The sequence below is a fragment of the Seriola aureovittata genome, chromosome 22 (genome assembly GCF_021018895.1).
Source record: "Seriola aureovittata isolate HTS-2021-v1 ecotype China chromosome 22, ASM2101889v1, whole genome shotgun sequence".
NCBI lineage: Eukaryota > Metazoa > Chordata > Actinopteri > Carangiformes > Carangidae > Seriola > Seriola aureovittata.
Genome location: NC_079385.1, coordinates 6884097 through 6909662, shown reverse-complemented (window position 1 = coordinate 6909662; position 25566 = coordinate 6884097). Strand labels below are relative to the sequence as shown.

At 40.4% G+C, this 25566-nt stretch overlaps 1 protein-coding gene across 4 annotated transcripts in view; it reads right to left on the bottom strand.

The window, feature by feature from the left end:
- sox5 (SRY-box transcription factor 5) overlaps positions 1-17538 on the bottom strand; it is a 235884-nt gene extending 218346 nt beyond the window's left edge. For all 4 annotated transcript variants that reach the window (XM_056367186.1, XM_056367189.1, XM_056367187.1 and 1 more), the window contains exons 1-2: positions 17452-17538; positions 15605-15807 (exon numbers count right to left, since the gene is read on the bottom strand). The gene's annotated coding sequence lies outside the window, so the exon portion shown is untranslated. The remainder of the gene's footprint in view (positions 1-15604; positions 15808-17451) is intronic.
- Between the last annotated feature and the right edge of the window lie 8028 nt (positions 17539-25566).

Here is a 25566-nt window from a genome sequence, read left to right as displayed (position 1 = left end):
AACGCTACACTCCACATGTGGCCCAAAGGCTACAATACTAATGACTTTGGTGGCATCTAACCTTTCATGTAACAAAATTCCTGCAGGTTTGTATGCATGATCAAATTATTTCAAAGCATAACAGTTGTTGGCAGCAGCCGCCCAATATTTTGACAAAAACAACACAAGGTTAGGAGGTGGAATAAGAATGAGAAACTCCCTCTGTTCACTGCACAACTACCACAGAGATGCTTTCTGGCAAGGTCAATTCCCTGTATTGCTCCAGTGCATATGCTTATAGTCCAAGTGTGAAATATGGCAATATTAGACATGTGTGGAAATCCTTGAACTCTTGAGATTTACAGAATGAGCTCACTTCTTCATGTTTCATTCAAAAGTAGCTACATGCTGAATCCTCAACTTCCTGACTTTGCACAAATCTATCACTCTGGAAAAATGACTTCCTAAATCTTTGTAAAAGCCAGTAGACATTACTGAATCAGCAGCTGTTGACCTAACATAATCACATAAGGAACAAATGCAATGGGAAAAAATAAAGGTAAGAACATGGGAAAGATGTAGGAGGGATGTTCTCACTATTTCTCTGGAATGTGGTTCGCTTGGGGTACTGTAGACATGCAGTTGTGGAAAGACTGCAATCCATTAGCCCAGCACAGCTCAGCTCAGCCCAGTCCAGTAGTTTTGTCCTTATATAGGGCACGATAGCGGACAGTCATATAACACCAGAGTCAGACTCAGCCACAGCAAAACATAAATTAAGACAGAGATAACGGGGGCCGGTCCAAGAAAACACAAGGCTAAGGCTGTCTGCTCCGATTCTGTCACACAAAACAAAAAGAGTACAAACAAGGGGCAAAGTCATACTGTACACAACATGGGTCATTATTACAAACACGCTTTCAGATCCTTTTGTTGGTGCCTTTTTCAGTAGCCAAGACTTAACTCTGTAACGGTGACAGGAGAGGAGGGGCTTTGTGCGCGTGTCTGTGTGTGTGTGTGTGTGTGTGTGAGGTTGTTGTAGTGCCGTGCCCCCTCCTGTCCCTCTTCTGCCCAGAGATGCTTGTCTCCTCTCCTCTCCTCTGACACTTAATCAATGCACTGGAAGTAGCCTTTCACACACAATCTAATTATATGGAAATGAAGGGAAACCAGGGGGCTCTATGCTAAGTGCGCTGACACACACGCGCGCACACACACGTATACTTGTACAAAGGTGAGTGCTCTCTGTGACGGAGAGAGACAGAGAGCTGTAGGAAAGTAAAGAGAGGGAAGTTGAGAGTAAATGGGGCCTACGCTAAGTGCTACTCGTATCAACAATAAGGCCGTAACTGTGGTAGGTAACTGTGCAGCTACAGTACCACACACACACGCACACACACACAGCTGTATCTCAAACATAAGTCTACATCTGTATTGTTTTGTTATTGGTCCCTATCAGGCTGTGTTTCTGTCCATCTATCATGCATGTGCACGGAGTTGTAATTTCTGTGCATGAGTATACGTGAGTGTGTGTGTGTGTGTGTGTGTGTGTGTGTGTAGTAATGAAGAAGATGCTACGACAGAGTGAGAGTTAACTCATGTAATAAATCAGGCTTGTGCAGCCATTAAAGCTAGGATACTACGTAGGAATCTGTCTAGGGAATCATCCGTGAATGCCGACTCATACTGTGCAGTCACAGCTCCCTGTTCTCACTGTTGGCTTTGGGAGTCTCCATGTGAGGATACATACTGTAATGTTGGAGAGAAGTCATGTCACAGTGCCAGGAAAAATTTGGTTGTTGCTTCCTTATTGGCGAAAATGGAAATTATGTCGAACATGCTTTATATTCTTCTCAAGCTTGTGGGGTCCATTTTTGAATTTAGCATATGGTCGACTCATAGAGCTGCATTTCTTTCATTTAAATTTAAAGTAAAGTAAAGTCCCTATTTGTATCATTTTCAAGTTAAACTTTTGTTTTTGTTTGTTTTTTCAGTTGTAAAATTGTTATTCTAACTGACTATCTTGAGGAAATCTGGTGTAGTTCATGTTGCTTTCAGTGCATTTATTTTCATCGTCCTTCACTGCCGTCCGCCACAAGCTTTGTTTTGGTGCTACTCCAACCATTTGCCAAAGTTTAAAATTTTAGAACTGATAGATAAAAGGCATCAGTTTTTATCTTAACTTTAATGTGTATGTAATACACATTAAAGTACTCATGAACCCAACAGCTCTCAAATTAATTCTGTTGGTCTTCAGGAATTTAGCAGACTGCTGTTTTGATGATGATAAGAATGTTTAACAAATCAAGTTTTTATATCAAATCAATCATCTATCATTTATGTACTTTGATGAATCAAGTCCGGATTTAAAGCAACTTGCTGCAGTGATGTAAAGTTGTAGCCCAGGGTGTGTCAGTACACTGTGATGTCACTGTGGGTTGTGGTTACAGGTAGATGCTATGTTAAGTTGCTCTTTGAGATCAAGAGCAATTTAGGTCACCCCTCATAGATAACATATACTGTACCCATGATAAATATTTAAAGTCTACCATCATATTTGCCAGTTGTGATTATAACCTGCAGCACAGTCTGCATCACAGTGAATCTGAGCTTTAATAGCTGATACATTTTAACGTACGTAGTTTTAACTACAAGATCTCTTCATCACTGTATCAGAGTCATTTCAGTGTCTGCTCTGCATGAGTGAGTGTTCATGTCAGAATATATGAAAGAAAGCAAGACAGAGAAGATCAGGATTGAGTCAAGCAACCTGACAGCTGTCAGTTGAACCCATTTCAGCTGGGACACACATAAAATACACACAGACACAGAAACACACACGTCAATTAGGAGCCATGGTGAGCTGAGCAGTAGTGAGCTGATTGGGTCACATGTTTACTCCCTGCAGCCACTGTCAGCGACAGACCAACAGTACAGCAGATATCACCTGACACGCAGACAAAGAAAAAGACACACACACTAACACACACACAAACATACAAAGTATGCAGCATGCGGGCAGGAATGTGAGAGGATCTGGCAAAATAAACAAAAGCATATATAATCACAGGTGCAGAGCCGATCAACACACACACACACACACACACACACACACACACTCTCTCTCACACACACACACACACACACATACACACAGAGTCCGAAATCTCTTTTGTCAAGTTTGTACGGTGAAAAGACCACAATATTTTAGAATTTGATACAATGTACAAAATTGTGTTAACATACTTTTAGCATCACCAGCAAATCTTAGTTAAATGGCATAGGAGTTGCATCTTAGTATAGATATGAAATGTGACTAAACAAACTGAGCAGCAATTTAAAAAGTGAATGTAGCCAAAGAGGAAAAGAGAGGACACGAGTTCATGCCCAGCAGTGAGCCATGCTGTGCCACGTCATTAAAACAACACAGATCAGAGACAGATAAGACAAAAGAGAAGAAAGGAGCAACATAGGAAGAATTAAGAGGATGTGGGCAACAGAAAGGAAGGGTCGTGATAACAATACAACAAAAGACCAAAAGACTTTAAGAGAGTACAAGCGATAGATGGAGACAAAGTGATAAAGTGTGTGTGTGTATTCATTATAAAAGTGTTCTGATTGTCTTGGCGTCCTATCAGGTGGCATCAAACCCATGTGCGATCTGGAGGGGGAACTACAAAGTGGATCCTGGGGCCTGCAGAAAGAAGCCTTTTTGATCGTGCTAATTAAAAGCCATTTTGTTTAAAACAAACAGACACAAGTTTAATTGGCTCTTTTCCATAAGAAAGGGAAGGATGTTGAAAGTGGAAGAACGCATGGAGGAGGGAGGGAGGAAGTGTGTGTGTATGTGTGTGTGTGTGTGTGTGTGTGTGTGTGTGTGTGAGGTGGTGGTAGTGTTGGATCAGAGGGAAGCTGTGCTCAGGCTGGCGCACGCACCGCTTCAGACACACAAATGCAAACATTAAGCACACACACACATTATATTACTGTGACCCACTATTAGGGATACCCATTAACAATCTGAACATACAGTGAAAAGCCAGAGTGAGTATGCGAGAAGAAGATAACAGGTGGAGATGACAAACAAGAAAATACACACGCACAAATTCACACAGGCATAAAAATTCAAAGAAACTGTTATGTTGAACATATGGTGGAGTTAAACGGCCCCTAACTGTGCCATTATTCTCTCTTTCTACAGGAGACATCATCATGTCAATGTTAAGTCTTCGAGTCTTTTTTGTTCAAAAGCAGAAATCTGGCCTTTAATAGTTTTCCTTTCTTTTATCCTGGAGAGAAGAAGAGAGAATAAGCCATAAATTGGAGACAACAGAGAAAGATCTCATGGACTGAACCCTGTGCCACATGTAACCCTGCACGTGTGCTAAGACATTTTTTCATGTTTCATTGTTTGCATGAAATCACCTTGCCAACCACGACTAAGGACCACTTTTCATTTTAGCATGCTTTCAAACCACCCAGCTACAATTATGTTTTCTTTTAAATGAAGTGTGCAAATCCTCCGCCCTTATTACACTGACAAGAACCCTCAGTTTTAAAAGGAAATACCTTGTCTCAACAGGGGTGTAATGATATTTATAGAAGTGGTGGAGCACACTTGGATATTGTTGCTCTGTTTAGGGTTGACCACAGGAGGAGAATAGACCCCTTATAATCACATTTTTCAATTTTTATTTTAAGTTGTCAAGTTTGATTTTTAAAACTCTTGCACCCACATAAAGTCAATAATCAGTCTTGAGAAAAAGTTACAGTAGGTAGCACTGGATTGCATGCATGCATTTCATATGAATCCCTTGTGTGTGTCAGGTAGGTGGGAGTCCACCACTAGCAAAAAAACTACTATATTGAGACATAATTAGCATTGTTTTCAGCAATACCTATTTAGTGCATTAACATTTTTCTGACCATAAAAAGCGTCACAAATTGGGTTTGATTTTAGAAAAGGTTTTGAGACTTATAACTTTGAAAAGTTGTGCTCTTGTAGAAATTCACTCTACATCACCTACATTAATTATATTCAGTTAGACCTCCCTGATGCCCAGACGGACGTACAGCTGCACACTTAACTCAGGAAAAGAAACATCTCCTGACCAGAGTTTCTTTCAAAAGTGTGTTTTAAAAAGTTTCCTTAACAAGCTGTTCTGGTGTTGTGCAGAAGCCCCACAGCCTCAGAACTGAGCTGGAGAAAATTGATTGTTATACTTAAATCTAGGCAACATCTAAGCATTAGCATTTCATTTCTACCCAACCAAATGTTTGAAGATATCACAGATGCTGATAAAGAAATTCAGCAGACAAAGCTCAGACCTTTTGAATCACAATGGGTAGATTCAACAAATTCAAGAGCATAAAATATATAAATAAATCTGAACTTTTTTTTTGTCAATATCACAGTGCATCAGACACTCGAGGAGCATTTGCATTAATACACACACACACACACACACACACACACACACACACACACACACACACACACACACACACACACACACACACACACACACACACACACACCTGGGGCTGAGCAGGGAACAGATTGTCTCCTTCCATCTCTGAGTTATCACATCACGGCCTGCAGCTCCTCCGGCTCACTTCACACTGTCCTGCTAGAACTGACTAAAGTCAGCTGAGCCGAGCTGGATTAGACTGGGCAGACGGGTCTGAACTGTACTGTGCTGGACTGGACTGGGGTTAACTTATCCAGCAGAGAGATACCATCCAGTTGAACCAGTGCATTTATCTTGTGAGAGCTGTGTAATTCAGTGATGCCACAGTCAACATTGGACTACAGGGACTGTGTGTGTGCGCAAGTGCTGAGAAGGAAGGAGAGTGAATTGGTCTATTCCTGTATTCCTGTCTGTCTCTCTCTCTCACACACCCCCACACACAAATGCATGCAAACACACACATACATACACACACACACACACACACACACAGACACACACAACACAAGTGGCACCCAAAGGCTATTTGAGCCATGAGAGCTGTTGGGCATTTTTCTCTTGCCTAAACAAACTCGATCAGTGCCAAACAAATTCTCTGATAAATACAAACACACACTTTGTACACTAGGCATGCACACACACACACACGTATGGAATATGCACATGTACAAATGAATGCAGAAAAAGTTGAATGTGGAATACAATGTGTACCACCATCGAAAGCTTTGCCTTTGTTTGCACCTTGTCTACTACTTACGGTAGTCAGGCGCAGACACACACACACACACACACACACACACACACACACACACACAGTAAACAGACACATGCAACAGACACATGCAAAAGACCCGCTTCACATCACAAGACCAAGGTACTGAGACAAGTCACAAACACACGTCTTCTTTTGCTCACTCACAAGGCTCCTGCGATTGTGTTTACAACCATTGCTGAGGAGCAGGCTGCTTGAATGGCAAAGGCGACAGGGGCCAATTTTAACACCGTGCACAAAACACTACATTAGAGTCGCGCTTCCCCGTTTTGCCACAACACAAACATTCACTTATCTATATGATAATAGGAGGGCACAGAGCTCAATGTGACAACAAGAGAGAGACCCAGCACAATGCCGAGCGGTGCCTGCAGACAGAGTGATCCGAGATGTAATCTGCTCCGAAGAGAGCAAGAGAGAGAGGAAAGAGAAAGGAAGACGGGAGATACACGTCTTTATATGCAACACAATTTGGAGTTGGATGGATTGACAATGAAGCTGTCAACAACAAAGCGCTGACAAAAGTCTGCTGTTAGCGAAGATATCTTTGGAGGAGATATTGATGCTGAACAGCGTATGAAATACAGGAAACAGTGTGATACAGAAAGTACTGACAGCCTTTACAATCGCACTTGGTGAGTGTAAGTGGAATATGATTGTTGACTTGGCGCAGTTTGGATGAATTACAGTGTTTCTCTCTAATGTTTAATGTATGTCTGAACAAATGGGACGCAGTCTACGTGACGTAAAATGTAGGAAAATAGTGAAAAAGTGGATGTTTGCACCTGCTGTGTGTGAGTTTTGTTATGTTTGTGTGTGCAGCCATGGATGTGTATATATGTCAAGCCTGTTTGTTGCACTTTAAAAGAGCAGAACAGTTTTAGGAAATGTGCTTATTCACAGCATTTCCAAAAGTGAGATAAGGTCATGTCTGTGTTGAGCACAGAGATGGACAGGACATGTTTAGCTTAGCTTAGCATAAAAGACTGGAGGAAGGGGGAAACATATACTCTCCAAAAGCAAATGTTTACATGAACCTGGAATCATTTTCAACAGTGGTCTGTGGTCTTTTCCCTGACAGTTGGTAAGAGTCCAATATTGTGGGTGAGTATCATGTAGAGGGTGACATCACAGACACAGGTATGATTATTCAGTATAATGCTCCTGACCCAAGGGTGATGAACGGGTCACTGAAATGATTCCTTGTTCATTTCATGTTGTTGTGTGCAGAAGAATTACTTCACATTAGTGGTAGCACATGGAAGTTGTCAAACCAGGTGAGACGAGTGAAATAAATTTGTCGGATAATATTTTGTGGGAAAATAATGAGGCGTCATTACGACTCTGCACAGGACAAATCAAGCAATTATAGCATGCCCAATGCTTATTTCAGTTCCCAACACCCATCATCTGTCAGGTCAGCCCTTTATCAAGCTGATATTATGTACTATACTGTGTGTAGGTATGTATAATACTGTATGTATTATACTGGTGTAAAACAAAGCAGCTTTAGAGGTGTTGGTAGGTGTATCTGAAAAAGAGCTAGCTGTATCCCCCTGCCTCAAATGCTAAGGTACTGGCTAAAGACTTCCCAACTCCAGCTCCCTACCTAAAACAGACTCATGTTGATCTCGTGTCAACATCTTTTCCAAAATATTGACCTTTCCCTTTAAAGCTGATCTGCCCATCACAGGACAATGATACACAATAATCAGAAAGAGAAAGAAAGAGCAAAAGAAGTAAAGGAGAAATCACAAAGGAATTACACTTTCTCTTGGCTCATATGATCTATTATTAATCCAATTTTGCATGGACCCTTAAATTTTTTGGGGGGAGAAAAATCACATTGAGCAAATTAATGAGGTAAACGTAATGATCTGAGATGATCAAAGGATATCAGTGTTGGGCAAAGTATAGCCACCAATTAGTAAAACAAGCGCAGGAAAGGGACTAAAATATGCACCACCGCGCCTGATGAAAAGACAGGGTCAGAGAGAATGGACTAATTTCACAAATGAAACGACGTGCACCAAGACAGGCCCACGTGTGTGTGTGTTCCAGGAGGAGTGTGAGGGGGTGTGTGTATGCGGGTCATGTTTAGATTCCCCTGGGTCTATGAGCAGAGAGAGTGAGAGAGGTCCCATAAGAGCAGCAGGAGAGGAGCTGGCTTTACTTTGATAACAATAATAAGGTATTTCTCTCTCTCTCTCCCTCTCTCTCTCTCTCTCTCTGTCTCCTTTTTATATCCTGCTTTGGCACAATGAGCACTGCCGCTCTCGTTTGATCCATGAAAGCAGCTTGTTATGTTTTTTTGAAGAGTTTGATGCACAAAGGAACATGAGGGAAAAAAAAAAGTTTGAAAATAGGCAGCCTCTGTCCGACTTGGACTTTGGTTCATTAGAAAGGCCTCAAGGGGTGTACTCCTTTTTGTCGGTTCTTGTTTCGTTATTTTTTTGTTTCTGGAATTTTTTTTGTTTGTTTGTTTTTTTGTTTTGTTTTTTAAGGGGTGGGAGCTGCTTGACCTACTCATTGACAACACGTTTCCATGGTGTGTGTATTTGCACATACAAATGTTCAGTTATATCCGTAGATTGTCAAAAGCTGCACAACAGGACCCAAGATTTCCACTGGAATGTTAAGTCACTCTACTGACCCTTTAACATCCTCAAGTTCATGCAGACAGTCTCAGATGTCTATGGAACATCTCATCTAAAAATTGGAGTAATGAGATCTCTGGACTCATGAGACAGCAGTTCACTTGGCCAAAATACCTATACCAGTGTTACACCAGAGCTAGAGGTTAGAGGAAGAACTATAATTATAAATTAATCAGGTGACACGTTAGTAATCTACGAACACACCTAAACACTACTGGCACCCGTCTATGCTCTCACAGCTATCAAAGTTTTGCGTCCCTCTCTAAATCCTACGGAGACACCATCATGATAGAAACAATTGCCAAGCAACACAGCTAATGCAAATCAGGTCACAGAATTTGCTGTAAGCAAACGTTCAGACCAAAAACAACAGTGTTGTGGTATATTTTGGTATGTTTTTACTTCTAGTCAATAAATTTACTGATGTAACTTTACTTACTAAAAGTGCAATAACAGTCCATTGTAAATTTTTCCAAAACTCCATGAGCTCGAATGGATTACGACAGAGCACAAAATTATATTAATAAAATCTCTTTGTACTGGACCAAAGTTTATGAGAAGATCATAGCTGGTAGTTTGCAATCTGTAATGGGTGCAGTGTCCTGTTCAACCCCGCAGCCTTTCACACTGCAGACAGGATGAGCCTATTAATAGTTTACTGTATTAAGTAAACAACTCATTCATTCACATTCATTCATTCAACAATTGCTCTATTTATAGGACAGTCACCATTAATTCGCCCTCTCAACAGCAGCTAAATGCAAACCATGTAATCATCGTGCTCATCAATGCCTTTTCATTAATTTATTTGACAATCTTGGTTATATCTAAATCAAGATAATTCGTAAGATTAAATTCACCTACAATTGAGGCCACAACTGAGATGATTGGTTTTCAGGTCTCTGTGATTGCCTTGCATCACAGAGTGCTAATATTTACCTTCAAAAACACTGGGAAACCTTCTCGCACGCGCGCACGCACGCATGCAAGTTACAAGTGCCATCTAGCAAAGTCCAAAGCCTCAGTGTTCATGTCACCCTCCACACACAAGTCTCCCTCCTTTTTTCTCCTTCTACAATCTCAACCAGTGTTTTCTCACCCTGCAACATCCACTCCACTTCAGGTTTGCCATTTTTTTAATATTGTTGAAGCTCACTTACTTACTAAAAGTTGCCATGGAGAATAAAGGCATACGTCTCAATTTAATAAAAAATGGATCACTTTGTTCTTGCAAAAAAAAAAGGAAGGAAAGTTAACAGTCACTTCTGATGAGTTTTAATCATGACCTCAAAAAACAATGGAGGAGAGGAGAGGGCGTTGGTATTGTGGTTTCATTCTTATTTTTTTATCTTGCTTCGTGGATTCTCATAAGCTTCTGTGTGTGACTATGTGCTGAGGAAAGACAATGTTAGGACAAGCCACTTAATCTCATTAGTGTTATAATTCATACATCCTGGCAACGCACCCGTTAGCCTCGTCCAAAGTCTGCAGAGAGATGAAGAGTAAGAGAAAGAGAGAAAGATAGATAGATCATAAGATAGATGGATAGAGAGAGGAGATAAGGATACAGAAGAGAAGAAGAGGAGACTTAATGTACAAAGTGTGCACTTAAGTAGGTACTTATGCTTTAATGAAGTGCAGTGATGAGGTGAACCCAGGTCAAACTTAGTGTCATTGGTTTTCCTCTGAATTTACACCAATCACTTAACAGCTGAGAGGTGGATTAAGCGAAATGAGCTGCGACTCAGTATCTAGACTATCAATTCAGAGAGTCAGCACACTGAAATACAGGGTACCGTCTCCATTTACAGCAGAGAGTGCCCTGAAAAAGGTAACCTGTGGAGGTTTTGACCTCTTATAGAGCTACACAGCGATGTTTTGATGAGTGGGTTTTGTTTGTATCACGTGCACACACACGGCGACGTACATATACATAGGCGATGCAATAAATATTGCCACCATCAGTTTCATGTTATTTCATTCCGAGGTGATGCACCAGCAAAGACAGGGAAGAAGACAACTGCTAGCTACCAAACATGGATGTTTGGACGATGCAGGTTTCAAATAGTCTTCACAAATCTTTTATTGTGAAGGAAATGCACTAAACATCCTTGTTAGATGTCAAACATACACGGCGTTCTTGTGAGAAACTGCTTGTTGGATCACTAGACAGTGTCGTGCCTTCAGGAAGAGACTGTATCAAGGTGTGTCTCTATCCCCATTTGTACAATTTGAACCAGGACACACAGAAGGCACAGATCTCTTGCAGAGAGACTGAGGCGGTGCCTAGCAGCCAGAATGAGGCTTTGAGGGCAGACTTTATGCCTCGCCTTTGAGTGTGGCCATTCATAAGAGGTAAAAACACTAAGTACTTTGATTCAAGCATAGTGCCCCCTTAGGAGTGACAATAGCAAGACTGCACAGACAATGTTAACTGAAGTATTAAAGGTTTTCTCCTAATCTTGGTCTTATAGTTAAGGAATCGCTTAAAGTCAGTTAAACTATTGCATACCCAAAAAAAGACCTTAGCAACCAAAGTAAGGGAAAAAACTAAAGGTGCCTCTGACTATCTTAACCAGAACAAAGCAGAATTTATGGCAATAAATGAAAAAAATGAAAGCATCCCATGAAGATTTTTCCGCAACCAGGACACACCCTCAGCGTTGAGGAACAAATTTTACATTATGTATGTGACCGGCTGTCAGTTTATGATTTGTCTGACTGTCTATAGAGTTGGATCACTCTACTTTCCGCAGCTGGGCTCTTCCAGCTCCTCTCCAATTAATGATTGATCTATGGCTCTATGGGTTTATGGGATCTTTCCACTCAGTTATAGTCGACGTATTTCATGTCCACAGATCAGCTGTGTGCTGTGTCATTAAGTTTCAAATGGCGAAAACTTCTCATCCAGACAACAGTAGGATGAGATAGCGGCGCACTTCTTTAATGGTGCTGGCTTCCCATAAGTGGTAACTGGTATTACACTGCCAGCAAACAAATCTCTTTCATTGCTGTAAATGCCCAAGTTTTTCTACTAAGGAAATCTTGGAAGAGATTCTGTGCAACACCCTTAAGTAACTCCCTCAGTTAAGGAGAAATTAAATCTTAAGTGTCATACTTTAGTAGAAAACCTAAGGTGTTTTGTGCAACCGGCCCCTGACTTTGACTCCCTATATATGTGTCAAGATCCAAAAACACTAGATTCTAAATTTCCCACAATGCAACTCCCAATTCAATATCCTAATTCAATAAAAAAAAATTTGTTTCAAACTCTGAAAGGCTTTCTCCGGAGCCACAGAAGACATGATTAAGTAAACCGAACAACAACTCAGTGAAACCGCTTTAAACAACTAATTTTGTTTTGCTTTGTTTGTTTTTAATAAAAAAATTGTTTTGAGTGAGTAATGCAAAAAACAAAATTCTGTTAAACTTTAAATTGTTAAAATAACACAATATGATTACATCATCACGATACAATTTTGCTCAAAGTCAATCAACAATAATCTCAACAGCTCTTGAGGATCTAGATATATGGACAGCAACTCATAAATTATGTATTTACAATACATTTCAGAGGGGTTGTGTTGGATTAAATACGTTTTAACAGGTAAAAAAAAAAAAACATCCAAAGTCGTTTCTCAGTTGTCTTACAGCCTGATTTTGTAAGCCGATAAAATCATTCAACAAATTCAGTTTTGATGGCTGTTTAATTTCTTTCACCAAAACACAAACTCTACTTCAAGTGCACCAACATGTCAGAGTAGAGAACTGCTCCAATTTTCCCTCAGCTGTTATATTTCATTACACCATGTCACACAAACACACTCTGATAGAGGGAGAAGAGGAGAGGGGTATGCTCCAGCAAGCCGCCACATGTTGGGGGATTTGTTTACTGCTTCCTGTCTTGTATAAGATCAACACCCCGTTAAAGCACTGACACTCAAACATGCCCAGCTTTCTCGCCTGAGCCTTCCTTAATATACTTGTGAGAGTGTGTGTGTGTGTGTGTGTGTGTGTGTGTGTGTGTGTGTGTGTGTCTGTGTGCGCGCATGTGTGTGTTTGCGAGAGAGACAGAACCTCATCACTTGCATTGAGAAAATACTATTCAAAGACTGACAGATGTCTCTCTCTGTCTGACTCCTACCTGCATCTAACAATGTGTCTCGCTCTGTGGGCCCCGGGACATGCGTACACTCACTCCAACACACACTCACATACACACATTGAAGTAGCAAACAAGCCCTTGTGTGTTTATGCGTGTATTTCTGTGTACAGTACATGCTTGTGTTTTCATCAGTCGAAAACGGAGCGGAAACCAATCCCTGATGCTACGGCCTGATAACCATATCCACTGCTGCCAAGCGCGCCCAGCCACAATAACAAATGGGAGGCAGCAGCAACTGATACTGTATGACTGTAAATAGTACACACAATTCAGTGCAGATACAGTGTGACTCAGCAATGAGTTGGCTCTTCAAATAAAATGAGCACGGCGGGTGTAGGTAAGTCTGAATACGGAATAACACAGGAAAGAATAGGTCTAATAATAAAATCCAAGGCCAGGAGTGCAATATGTCAGAACTCACAGTAAAGTTCCTTCATCTTTCCCATTTGTCCAGCATAAATTAAAGTTAAATCTCTCTAATGGAAAAAATAATTTCACCTCAGTGGTATTCCATGGGTCAGTTCAGCCCTTACAAACAGTATGAGACAATACTGCTCAATAAGAGAAAAGGTTCACGCCACTCGTAGCAGTGGAAAATTAGCTCACAGTCAGAGTTCCTGAACTGACAGGACACAATGTTACAGTGAGGTCTATTCAGGCTTGAACAGTTTGACTTTTACAGCAGCAGGTTCTTCCAATTTCTCAAATCATTGATGAATGAGGAGAGCAAAGTGAGTCCATAAACTCTTCATGAAAAAGGCGCACAGCTCAAGGAAGTTCCTGTGGTCAAAACCACACAAGCACACACGCACACAGAGCTTAAGCTATAAAGGCTGGCTTTAACTTTAGCAGAACCCTGGGGCATGTTAGCTTGTTGGAAAGGAAACACCAGGAGTTTGACACATAGACACGCCCTAAAGTGGGGAAATGGATTGGAATTACTAAGACTACATGTAGATTACATTCACATAGCCTTGTCACAGTAACAAATCATATTCTGCTTTGGGTCCAAAAACTCGAGCCAATCCTCATACTGTAATGCAGCCAATTTCAATACCTTATTTGGAGACTAAGCTATTTACTTAGGGTTTTACCAAAATGACATCACCATGTGCTGGGCAGAGGAGATTCATGTCACTGAACTTCAAAAAAGTGACCATTGTTCAAATCAAATAGCAACGACTTTCAAGTCAGCTCCAGTTATGAAGAGGAACTCAAATTTAGGGAGGAAAACGTCACCTGGGTGTCATGCTAGCAGCAGCAAAGATGCTACCCATGCCTGCGAGCTGCAGCAGGAATTCGCCGTGGTAGCCGTCACACACAGTGAGGTAAACAGTGTGGCACTACTTTTAACTGATATTCCTTGGCTAGCTTCTTGAAATTGGTGTGTTCAGTGGGCTGATGGTGTTTTAAGTGTCTGATTAAGTTTGTTGTTTTCGTGGTTGTTTGTCCACGGCTTTATTTGGCCTAAGAGGTATTACAAATAGCAAGCTTTTTGTCTTCCACACTGACGGCATGTTTTGTGTGTGTGTGTGTGTGTGTGTGTGTGTGTGTGTGTGTGTGTGTGTGTGTGTGTGTGTGTGTGTAACATGAACCATCCTGTGGTGCATGAGTGTAAATTTGATCGGCACAGAATCGGATATCTGAGACCGACCGGCTAGTCAACTGAAAACCTGCCTTTCCCAATGGCAGCCAATCGATAAGTGCTTCCCTACTGAGAGTACCGTATGTATACTATTTTGACACTGTCTAAACAAACAACAACTGAGATTTTCATAGCGTAAAGGAATGGAAACCAGTGGCTTCAACAAAGGCAGGAAATAAATCTAAAAAGTTTTGGCAAGCTGTGGAACATCACTAGCAGTAATGTTAAGTGCACAGTCATGCTGAACATCTTCAACACTAAAAAAACCCAACTGTTGTAACAGGTAGATACAGATGTACAGTATGTGTGACACAGCCAAACAGTAACTTTAAAGCTACTCAAAATCTGCAAAACCACAATTATAGTCCTTTAAAAAAAAAAAAAAAAGTTTCTTATAAACTCACTATTGGATACTAGAGAGGCACAGTTAAATCCACATATGGATCCTGTAACAGCATTAATGAAAAACACAGACAAAGTGAATATTAAAGCAACATTTCTGTCATGCCTCACAGAGAACTAATTCCCTACCACCTCTCTATCTCTCACTCTCTCTCTTCTACGCTTTCCGAGAGGCAGGGTGGTGATTGGCGCAAAAAATCCTCCCTCAATCCAATCCCTAATCCCCAGCAGGCTTTACAACATATGAATGGAGGAGAACCGGCGGCGGCTGTCTCGCTGTCCTATTCTGAGGGTTATTTTGTCTCTGCTACAGCAGCGGCAGTGGTGACAGAAGCAGTGGAGAGGAGGTGGTGTAGGGGAATAGCAGAAAAAGACGCTCAGCCACGACTGTCTGCCCCGCTCAGTGCGCTCTGTGCCTTAGAGAGCGGAGTCACATTGCCAACGCACTCTTGTTGTCATCGCTTCCACAACTTGTGTACAGTGGGAGGTATTTCTATCTCTGTAACGACTTACCAGATGCTGCGTTGCTGAGGAGACTGTCTTTCCTGTGACTCTGTCTCTATCCGTCTCTCCCAGGGAAGGCAGAGAGGTGATGGAGGTCGGGGAGGCTGCTGCTGCTGCTGGTGATGGTGGTTTGGGTGCTCACATTGATTTGTGTCACTTCTCTGTCTCTCTCTCGCCACTCCACCTCTTTCCCGCTCCCTCTCTTCACTTCACTTCACATTACACACACATGCACGCACACACACACATAGACACACACACACACACACACACACACACACACACACACACACACACACACACACACACACCAAGGTTTGGGCAAATTACACAAGGCTGAGGTACGAAGGGGAGGAGACGCCAGTTTGTTTCCTCTCCAGCGCAGGCCAGCTACGGTCTCCACAAAACATTTGTCAACTTCTACCACACACAGTGGCAAAAGACTTTCCAACATAAATCTAACTCATTCTTTACAATGCATCATAATTATGAGAATTCATTAGCATCCCAAGAATTAACAATTACAGTCCTAAGTGGCCCCTGAGGCTGTGTGAGTATTAAGAATACAGCTGGGTAGCCTTATTGGTCAGAGCTTATTTTGCAAACAGGATTGAAAACATAGTGGGCGAACTGAGCCCTGAAGCACGATGCAGCTGTAGACCGTCGAGAGGAATAACTTTTAATCTGTCAGTGTCAGGAGTTTTTATGCATGTCAACTCCACATAAAGCTTTATTATCCATGTAACATAGCTGCTAGAGCAAGCCAAGTTTCTGCTGCCCACAATGACAGACATTGACTGACTAGCAGGTTAGGAAACTAGCCAGCTACTGCTCATCATTACTTTATAGTTACCTTACAGCCGCATTAATGACCATACTTATATTAACAATAGATCAAACAGCTATGGGTGATGTGAAAGTTGCTGCTCATAGTAACATACCCACATAATTATCACCAGACCCTCAGCTATAATGGAGCATTTTTAGCATCTTTCAGCTCATTGTTTTTACTGTTTTGGTTCACTCTCATCTTTCTCATCAGTTTTTCAAGCAGCTGTTTTCTGTAAAAAAAAAAGTTCTGATAAATCTACTGTACCCTACCTGCCCAGCAAATACAACAACAGACAGAATAGATAAATAGCTGAGTATTTATCAACTAAATAAAACATTAACAGTATATCACATTTTTGTCACTACTTCCCAGCTGTATATAAAAATAATCCCTTGTAATATCATTAATCAATGAAAGTGACATGGGCACAGATAAACAGCAGAAAATGGATGGATGTGTTAAAAACTTTAAAATAAAACTAATTTTAGTTTTTACTAAAATGGACACTTGACCATAATGAGTCGATGAATTTCCAAGCAGCAGTAACAACAGTGTTTATCTTCCTACTGTTCACAACAATGTATAGAAAAAAGATGAGGTATGGATGTTTCTGTGTATAGCAGCCATTAAATATTCAGGGCCTTTATGAAAAATAAATAAATAAGAAAATGAAGTCCTGAACATACAGTGTAAATAGCCCAAAGATGTTTCTCAGATGTTGGTGGCTACATGTAGCGTGAATACTGGACTTGTATGCACCAGGTGGACCAGAAGCGTGACTTCAAATTCATGCTAATGCTAGTGTCAAGAGGCAACTGTATGCTAACACGTGTAGCCCATTAATACTCATTAAGGTATGGCGTTTGGTGGTTCGGTTGTGCTTTGAATCTGTTGTCAAGATGTTGACCACTTGTTGTCAATTTACAGTGAAAACTAAGAGGTCCCTCGAAGTGAATTTGCCGTGGACTGTTTTCTACCAGCATATTTAAAGGTTAACTTTACCTACTGCGGATGAAACACTCACCCTTGTCTGGACATTGCTGTTTAAAGTTAGTGACGTTTCTCCATTAGCTTCTCCTTTTCGATTGTAATTGCACGTCTTTGGCCGCATTAAAGAGCCCGCCTACTGCTTCTCCATTGGTTGGCTGCTCTCCCTCCTAGCTCGCTCATTGGTTGATCTAACGCTACACCTTAAACGCAGTGCCCATGTGTGCAAATGTGATATGAGTTTACCTCCCTCTGATAAGATTTTTTTTTTTAAATTTAAATGTAAAAAAAGGATGAAAACTACAAATGTATTCGGGTAGTAGTTCAAATAGCTGTCTTTAGTCAGATGTTTGGTTCATAAATTAAGTAAATTTTTGAGTGACATGCCTGGAGACCGATCAGCACCAAAAGGAATGAACTCTACTGTATATAGCAGAGTTGTGATTGGATTGCTACCTGAAATCTTATCTTGAACATGTTGAATAGAGATGTTTGAAAAATTATCAAAAAACTTTACCCCTGATACATGCAGTTTCTGTATAGACTATTTATGGACATCCTGCTGCAGTGCGGCTGAAGACCACCTACTGTACCTCAACAGCTGCACATTTTGTTTTATATTGTAGCAGGAAACACTTACAATCACTACAACACAAGTATCTACATTTATCAGGAAGTGGCAGTACTGAGTAATCATTGAGCAATCAATTTCTGGTACTCAGTTGTACAGAAGTCTTACATGCTTGTGCTAGGTGATTATTGGTCCAAACAGGGCAATGGGTTTGATGAGTTTGAAAATGATGAAGGTGAATTATAAGCTGACTACTTCACCATAATCATCACCATGTATGAACACTAAAGCCATCATCAAAAACATTAAATGAGATATCTTTAGGAAAAATGGTGTTCATTCATCCAGAATCATAACAAAGGAAAGGACAGGCTCTAGTGCTCATTGCCCTTATATTAAGTTTATTTTTAAGCGTACTAACAGCCAAGCAGCAAAGATCTGCTCACAAATCTTCTTCTTGCATTTTTGTTAAATCAATACCAGTCCACTGACACGCAGGGATGTTTTTAGTCTGCTTCTTTAGTGAGTGTTCACACGCATGAGACAAACATTTGTGTCAGTAGACTGTTGCTATTGATTTTATGAAAAGAAAAATCCAAAAAGAAAATTTTTGAGTGCTCACCCCAATTATTTGTGATTTTTGGAAGACATGGAAAAGAAGCACTGGTACTGTTGTGGATGTAATGGAGGGCCAACACCTTAGTAAGACACTTTCTGTTGGTTTTTACTTTTTGTGTGAAAAGCCCTAAAAGACCTGACCAAGAATAGAAATAGGGAGTCAATAGAATCCAGTGTACTGAAAAATACCTCTTTATGGCAGCCAACATTAACCACCACACACTGAAATCACTCTTAACAAAAGTCACAGTAAGGTCATGTCAGTGTGTTTTGTTCTTCAATCTTTATGGCAGTGTAAAAGTGATGCAGTATCTATAGATGGGGTCCTCAGTTCGTTACTTTGTTTGTCTTATGATGCTCACCAGCTGCATATCATTGTTTACCAAGCTTTTTATTTACTACTACATCACTGTTTCACTCAATCATAGAAAATGAGTCACCCCATGCCTCACTCACTGTACCACTCTCTCTCTATCCATGTATGCTTACTTGTTTCTAATGTGCGTTTTGCTGCCCACTGTACCTTGTAAATGCCACAGTATGCCTGTGCAGAGAAGAAAAAGGGCTCAGGGGCAATCAGCACAAGTGCGGGGGCAGAGCGGATGCGCTTCAAAGGCTGTCAAAACTATATTATATGGTTGATCCCTGTCCAATTCACTTTCACAGTTCAACAGTTACTGTATGTTAAAGCTGGAGAAAACAAAGGCACTCATTGGCGTATCTTCATTCTGAAGTTAGCTCACACGAGGCCTTTTCTTTGTGTGTGTGTGTGCATGTGTGAGTGTGATGGAGAGGAGGTCGGAGCGGCGGTCAAACGAGGGAACATCTAAATAGAGTGACCGCATAGGTCAGGTTTGACACACTTTATTATTCATTCACTGTCTGTCCTCAGCTGTGCTCAGCTCATCAGTACACACACACACACACACACACACACACACACACACATACACAACCTCCCCTAAGTGCGGCTTTTACTGCGCATATGTGCCTGGACGATGCACAAATGTCAAGAGCAATAACTGGGATGTCAATCCAAATTCACCCTCCTCTCTTCAGTGTTTAGCAACTAGGTAGCTCAGGGAACAGTCTCTCTCTCTCTCTCTCCCCCTCTCTCTGTCTTTCTGCATGTGTGTAAGGGAGCCTGCATGTGTGTCCTAACTTCTGACAGTCTACCTGTTTGATTCTTGCCCTCAGCTTAACAATGTTCCACCCCAAAATTCTATTCAACTCAATTCAATTCAAATCATTTCATATTAATTTAGCCACTAGAAACTGGAGTATCTGCAGATCTGAAACATGACCACAGGTGCTCTGGGAGGAGGAGTGTGCTAAAATGGTAAAATTGTAAAATGCCCTGGTGGATCTATCTAGAGCTCAAATATGTTCTCTTAACTTTACACCATTACTCCATTTCTCTCCGTGTGCCCAGGTCTGGTTATGAAAGGGCTCTCACACATTTTACTTAGTGGTAATTTTAGGACTTTTGACACTGCAGTCACAGTGTGAATGTTTATCATTTTGTCTATATTGTCTACTGTATTGGGAAATGGACATATTTTTATCTCTTCACACATCCATCATCTATTTATTTCACACTTTCATCATCTCAATGTAGACATATTTATCTGTGAGTCTTTGGTGGCCATCAGATTACAATAATGTTGGTTCAGGTCAGGTTTTGTACTCATTCTGTTGTTTGACTCCATAATATCTTTAATAAGCCTAATAATTGTTAGGCTCAGTATATTTTCATTTGACTATTTACAGGACAACAAGTGAAAAAACAAATGAATAAATAAAGGATGCTGTATTTATCTACCAGTTTATCCCTGACAGCATGTTGAGGGCTTTGAAATAACATTTTAAGTGTCATCCTAATAAAGGCCTATGTAATTGGCCAGTAATCATAGGGAAAATAGAGACAAAGTTCAGAGACAGTGATCTGAGTTAGACTTTAGTTTGCTGTGTTCAGTTTAGAAATAATTTCACTCCATTAAAAAGGCATAAAGAATAATCAAACAGCTAAATGAATAGATAAGATATGTCAAATGAAATGACATCAAAGAAATTTACAGACTTGGTTTTTGCAGTTGCCCTGGAGGGTGGGGTGTCTCTGGGGGACACTTACTCATGACCTTAGCATATCTAAAATCCTGACTACGGCCCTGCCTCTCTCCATAATGGTACAACAAAGACCTACATGTTTTCATCCTAATATGACATACTAATCTGTTTTTATACAAATCAGTTGAGTTGTAGGAGTATCTATGTTTGGGTTTTTTTAGGAAGGTTTCCAAAATCAGTGTTGGCCTTTTTACTTCAAAACTGGGCATCAGAAATGCCCTAATTTGTTTAAAGCTGCTCCAAATCAAGATCATGTCCAGCCCTCTCTCTGTCTCTCCCCTCTCTCTGTATAGTTTAATGGATGTTGTTGTGTGTTTGTGTGTGGGAGGGATGGGAATCAGGAAGCCAGGGTTATGATATGAACATAAATTGTAATGCTCGATCTGAGAAAGGTCTAATTGTCAATTTCCTCTCTTTTCTCGGAGCACAAAGCTGTCTCTGACCTCTCAGCCAATTCCACGGATTCCTTAGAACTTAGAAGAGATTTTATGATGCCATATAACTCTTATCCGTTAAAATTTACAATACGCAATAACATGTTTGATGTCATTTATCCCCCAAAGAAAAATTACATTAGTCTACATTTAATCACTATAATCATATACCCATTATACAGCAAAAATGATCTAGAATTTAATGTTATGGGCCAATTCATGATTTTCTGTTGCAAATATATGGACTAAAATATCTTGGCAGCCTGTCTTTGATATTCTAACAAGAACAAAAGGAGAAGACACACACACACACACACACTGAACACCATGTATTACTCTTTGCCTGTAACTGCTTTGAGAAGCTTGTAACACAGCTACCTTCCCAAGGTTTGGCAGCCTGTGCCAGACCCCTGGGGCCCAAAGCTTAAGAGCCAAGCCAAATGACACCCTGCTGGGGCGACAAGGAAGGGTCCTACCCCTGCTCTCCTGGAACAGCGCCCTCCACCCCAAAAACCAGCATTTTATTTTGGAAGACGAGGGCGACCATGATCAGGGCCTTTATAAGCACAAATGACTCGTCTGTTGGCTGAGGGCTGCAGCGACTGAAGTCAGTCAGTTCACCATGAAAACATTAGTCTCATAAGGACTAATGAATAATTTCTCCTTGAAGTCTTTGATGAAGTTGCACTTGTTTTGCAATTTTTTTTTTTTTTTTAAGACAAGTGTCAGAATCTTAAAAGAGAAGCAAAACACCAACAAATGCCTTCACTGATCTCAAAAAAGAAAATGCTTGAACTTCTCAGGGATCAAGTGGATTTGAGTCACTTCAAGTAGCTGGAGAAACTTCAAGGGGTTATATCATTACCGGATGTCTGTTAACTTGTTAAGATGGTAAAGATCTTTTTTATAGTCTGAGCTTCATACCTGCTGCTGTTGCAGGAAGGCAGGATGTCAGAGAGAGAGGTGGCACATAAACACAAATTATATTCATGTCGCAGGTTGTTTAGTTAATACTGTGCAATTTTCGATGATGCAATAAGCAAGTAGAGCATTTAAAATTAGCTGGTGAAGATTCAGATTTAAGTAACAAGTTTTGAAATTTATATCAAGCTCTGCATTTCCAGATGTCAGGAAACATTTAGCTTGAATGCAAAGTATATTACACACGGAGGAGAGATCATTTTATGGGGCATGTCAATAATCTTACCTCCTGTCATGTGCTGTATCTCCACAGATGAATCTTGCTCACATAGCTCAGGCTTAACCACCCTCTAGTGACTGGAAACCAACATTACAATCACACCACAGCAATCTCCAGTTATTGGGAAGCAGCTCTCCCTTCTGCTTCCATTGCTATTTCTACGCGTATGCGCTCTGCTAGACAAATATATCATGATATATCCATCCGCCAGCCGTGCTATTCCAAGCCTGAGAAATGACAGAGAAATGCAGGAAGTCGTTGGAACATAAACAAGGCGCAATGGAGGAAGAAAGGGTCAAGGCGGCGCTTCCTGTTCCAAAACCACGTCTGTGTGACTGCAAGCAGACCAGAAGCAGCAGTGACACAGCGGAGCTCCTTCTTTTAAACACATTTCCTTCATGCAAATAACATACAGTTCACAGTTGTTGTTGTTTTTTTGTAGAACCCAAGAACCTACATTTTGTAGAGTTTTGAATAAAGATCTTTTTGTCAGACTTCTGTTTCTGAATAAATGATTAAACTTTTTGTTGGTCTATTTCCTGTTTTTTATCTTCTCTATCAGTTTCTCTATTAATCATTGTTTTTGATTAAATGTAGTCTTTAACATAGTGACAAATACCCATCACAAGTTACCAGTGCTTAGTTTTATGTTAAATAATAATGAGGATGATGATGATTTTAAACAAAAAAGCAAGTGAATATTGCAGGATAAATTGTTTTTAAAAACTTATATAGCTGCTTCATATTTTAACCTCCTGACAAAGTTGTATACCTTACGTTCATGGTGAAAATGGTACAAATTATAGGAAAATAACAGTTACAAGTTAGGAACTGTTACAAAAACACGGAAATAACCAGACTTTTGCAATTTGGGATTTTCATCCACCTGAAATCATCATGCTGCAGCCAGCTTTGATTTCCTGTGTCTTTTCTGTGTTTAATTAGTGTTTTTTTTGCAAATGAATACAACCTAAAACCATTTAGAGAAAAGTAATTTAGGGGTTATGAAAACCTTCATTGTCAGATGTCCAGTTTGGATTAGATTCATTTGCAGGCCAGACAAAACGGCAGCATCTGGCATCATTATTATAGCATATCATAATGAATTCATAATCTGGTATTATTGAAGCATTTGGTATTATTCTCAAACTCAATTACAGTAATAGGAGTATAATGATTTCAAAGGGTTTACATTTTGGGTGGCAGACAGGATGTAAACTATCTCCTTCTCATTTTCACACACTGACAGATTACCTCCAAAGCTCAGAAATTCACCTCACTCCATTTTGATTGCACCATGCTACTCTAAATAACCCTTTTAAAAAAAAAAAAAATGTGCTCACTCAGTATGTCTCTTTCATTTTGTTTTTTCTTTGCAGTCAGTCCAACGCTGCAGCCCACACCAGGCTTTGGACCACAATGCTTGCTATATTCCACTCCAATGTCTTATCAGCGCTTCAGAGAGGATGCAGTGTATCAAAATTTAAGGGAAGACATATAGCGTACATGAGAATTATCTCAAACGACTTAGTGTACTGTATACAGCAATAGCATCTGTATCTTAATAGTCTATCAGCAGTGGTGAAGGGAGAATGTGAAAGCTCTGAGGGATTTGGGAGAAAGGATATGATTGCATTTATGTCCCATCAAGCAGCTTGCTGGATCCAGGGGAATGCCTAATATATTTCTGTATTTGGTCGCCAGCTTACATCTGTCTGCTTATGGATTTATGACTTCAAAACTATTTGGAAAAAAAGGCGCCCCTCTCGACAGAGCCAGTGACTAATAACTAAAGCCGACAGGGATGGCAGGCAAACACACACACACACACACACACACACACACACACACACACACACACGGATAGACATAACGACAAGGCTCGGCGACAAGGAACAAAGGAGTCGAAATCTGACACATTCTCCCTGACAGTAGGATAAAACTCACTCACCCCTCGAGCCATGCTCACACACACACACTGCACACACACTACACACATGCACACAATTTACTTATTTTTCTGTCACACAGAGTTTTTCCTCACAAACATGCACATTATGTTTTCACACATAAAAACAGTCCTGTCCGCATACAAAACCTAAAATCTTCACACCATGAATGATTTAAAAAAAAATGAATCTCACATTGAGGTGTAGATATAACTTATGTTTGTATCATTGCCATTGGACCCAGTAACTGTGAGGGATTTTTTGATGGGGTCAACACTGAGAGCAGTTTGGCTCCATACACACTGTTTCTGAGTCCATAGAAATGTAACACTTGTTATATCCACGATTCTATTTCAGTCATTGGGTTGGATTCACATAGTCACTTCCATTTTCAACAAATCTCTTAACAAATCTTACGTCTTCCGCCTCTTTTTATTAGCAAGTATGATAACAAACATTTGAGTGCCCATTTAACTAAAAAAAAAAAAAAAAACACAGTATATATCTGGATAAATTAAGTATTGGATGAGAATGCATTGAGTAGATCAATGTCAATATTTGAGTTTAAGCAATGACTATTTTTAAGGAAATGAAAGAGTAGTAAACACATTACAGGAGCTATTTGTAAGTTTTGTTATTGCGACATTGCCAGCATTAGCATTGAGTGGCAGGAATGAATCCTGAAACCCAAAAATGAGTTGCATTTTAGCACTTCCTGTTCCCTCGTCCTGAAGTCTGTGGGGTTTTTTTAAATTGATTTTTAATTAGGTGACTGCAATAAGGTCTGTGGCTAACACAAGCTCATAATATTTTCACGTTTTATTCTACAACATAAAAAACGTCAGTAAATACTCCAGTCAAGATTTCTTTAAGTTACGTGTCTTAAAAAATGACGGTTGCTAACAGGAGGCTAAATGAGACTACAGAGGTTGCCGGGGACATCACACTGAACATGAATACTGACCTACTCACCAGTCCAACTTTACAGCCTCTTTGTGTTTAAATACTCTATCACCTATTTTCTTCTACTGAAGTTAGCACGCTAACCAGCTAGCCGATAGCAACTCTGTAGCCTTCAATCTACCCTGAGGACGTAGCGCTGCTCAGAGGGCGTATCATAACCTCTTGTCATGCAAACACAATGATGGTTGAATCTCTTGTCAAGCAACAATCACCACCAGCTGCTCCTGGCAAGAAACCACGTTCAGCAGCAGGACAAACTTACAAATAGCCCCTTTAAAGTGGCTTTAAT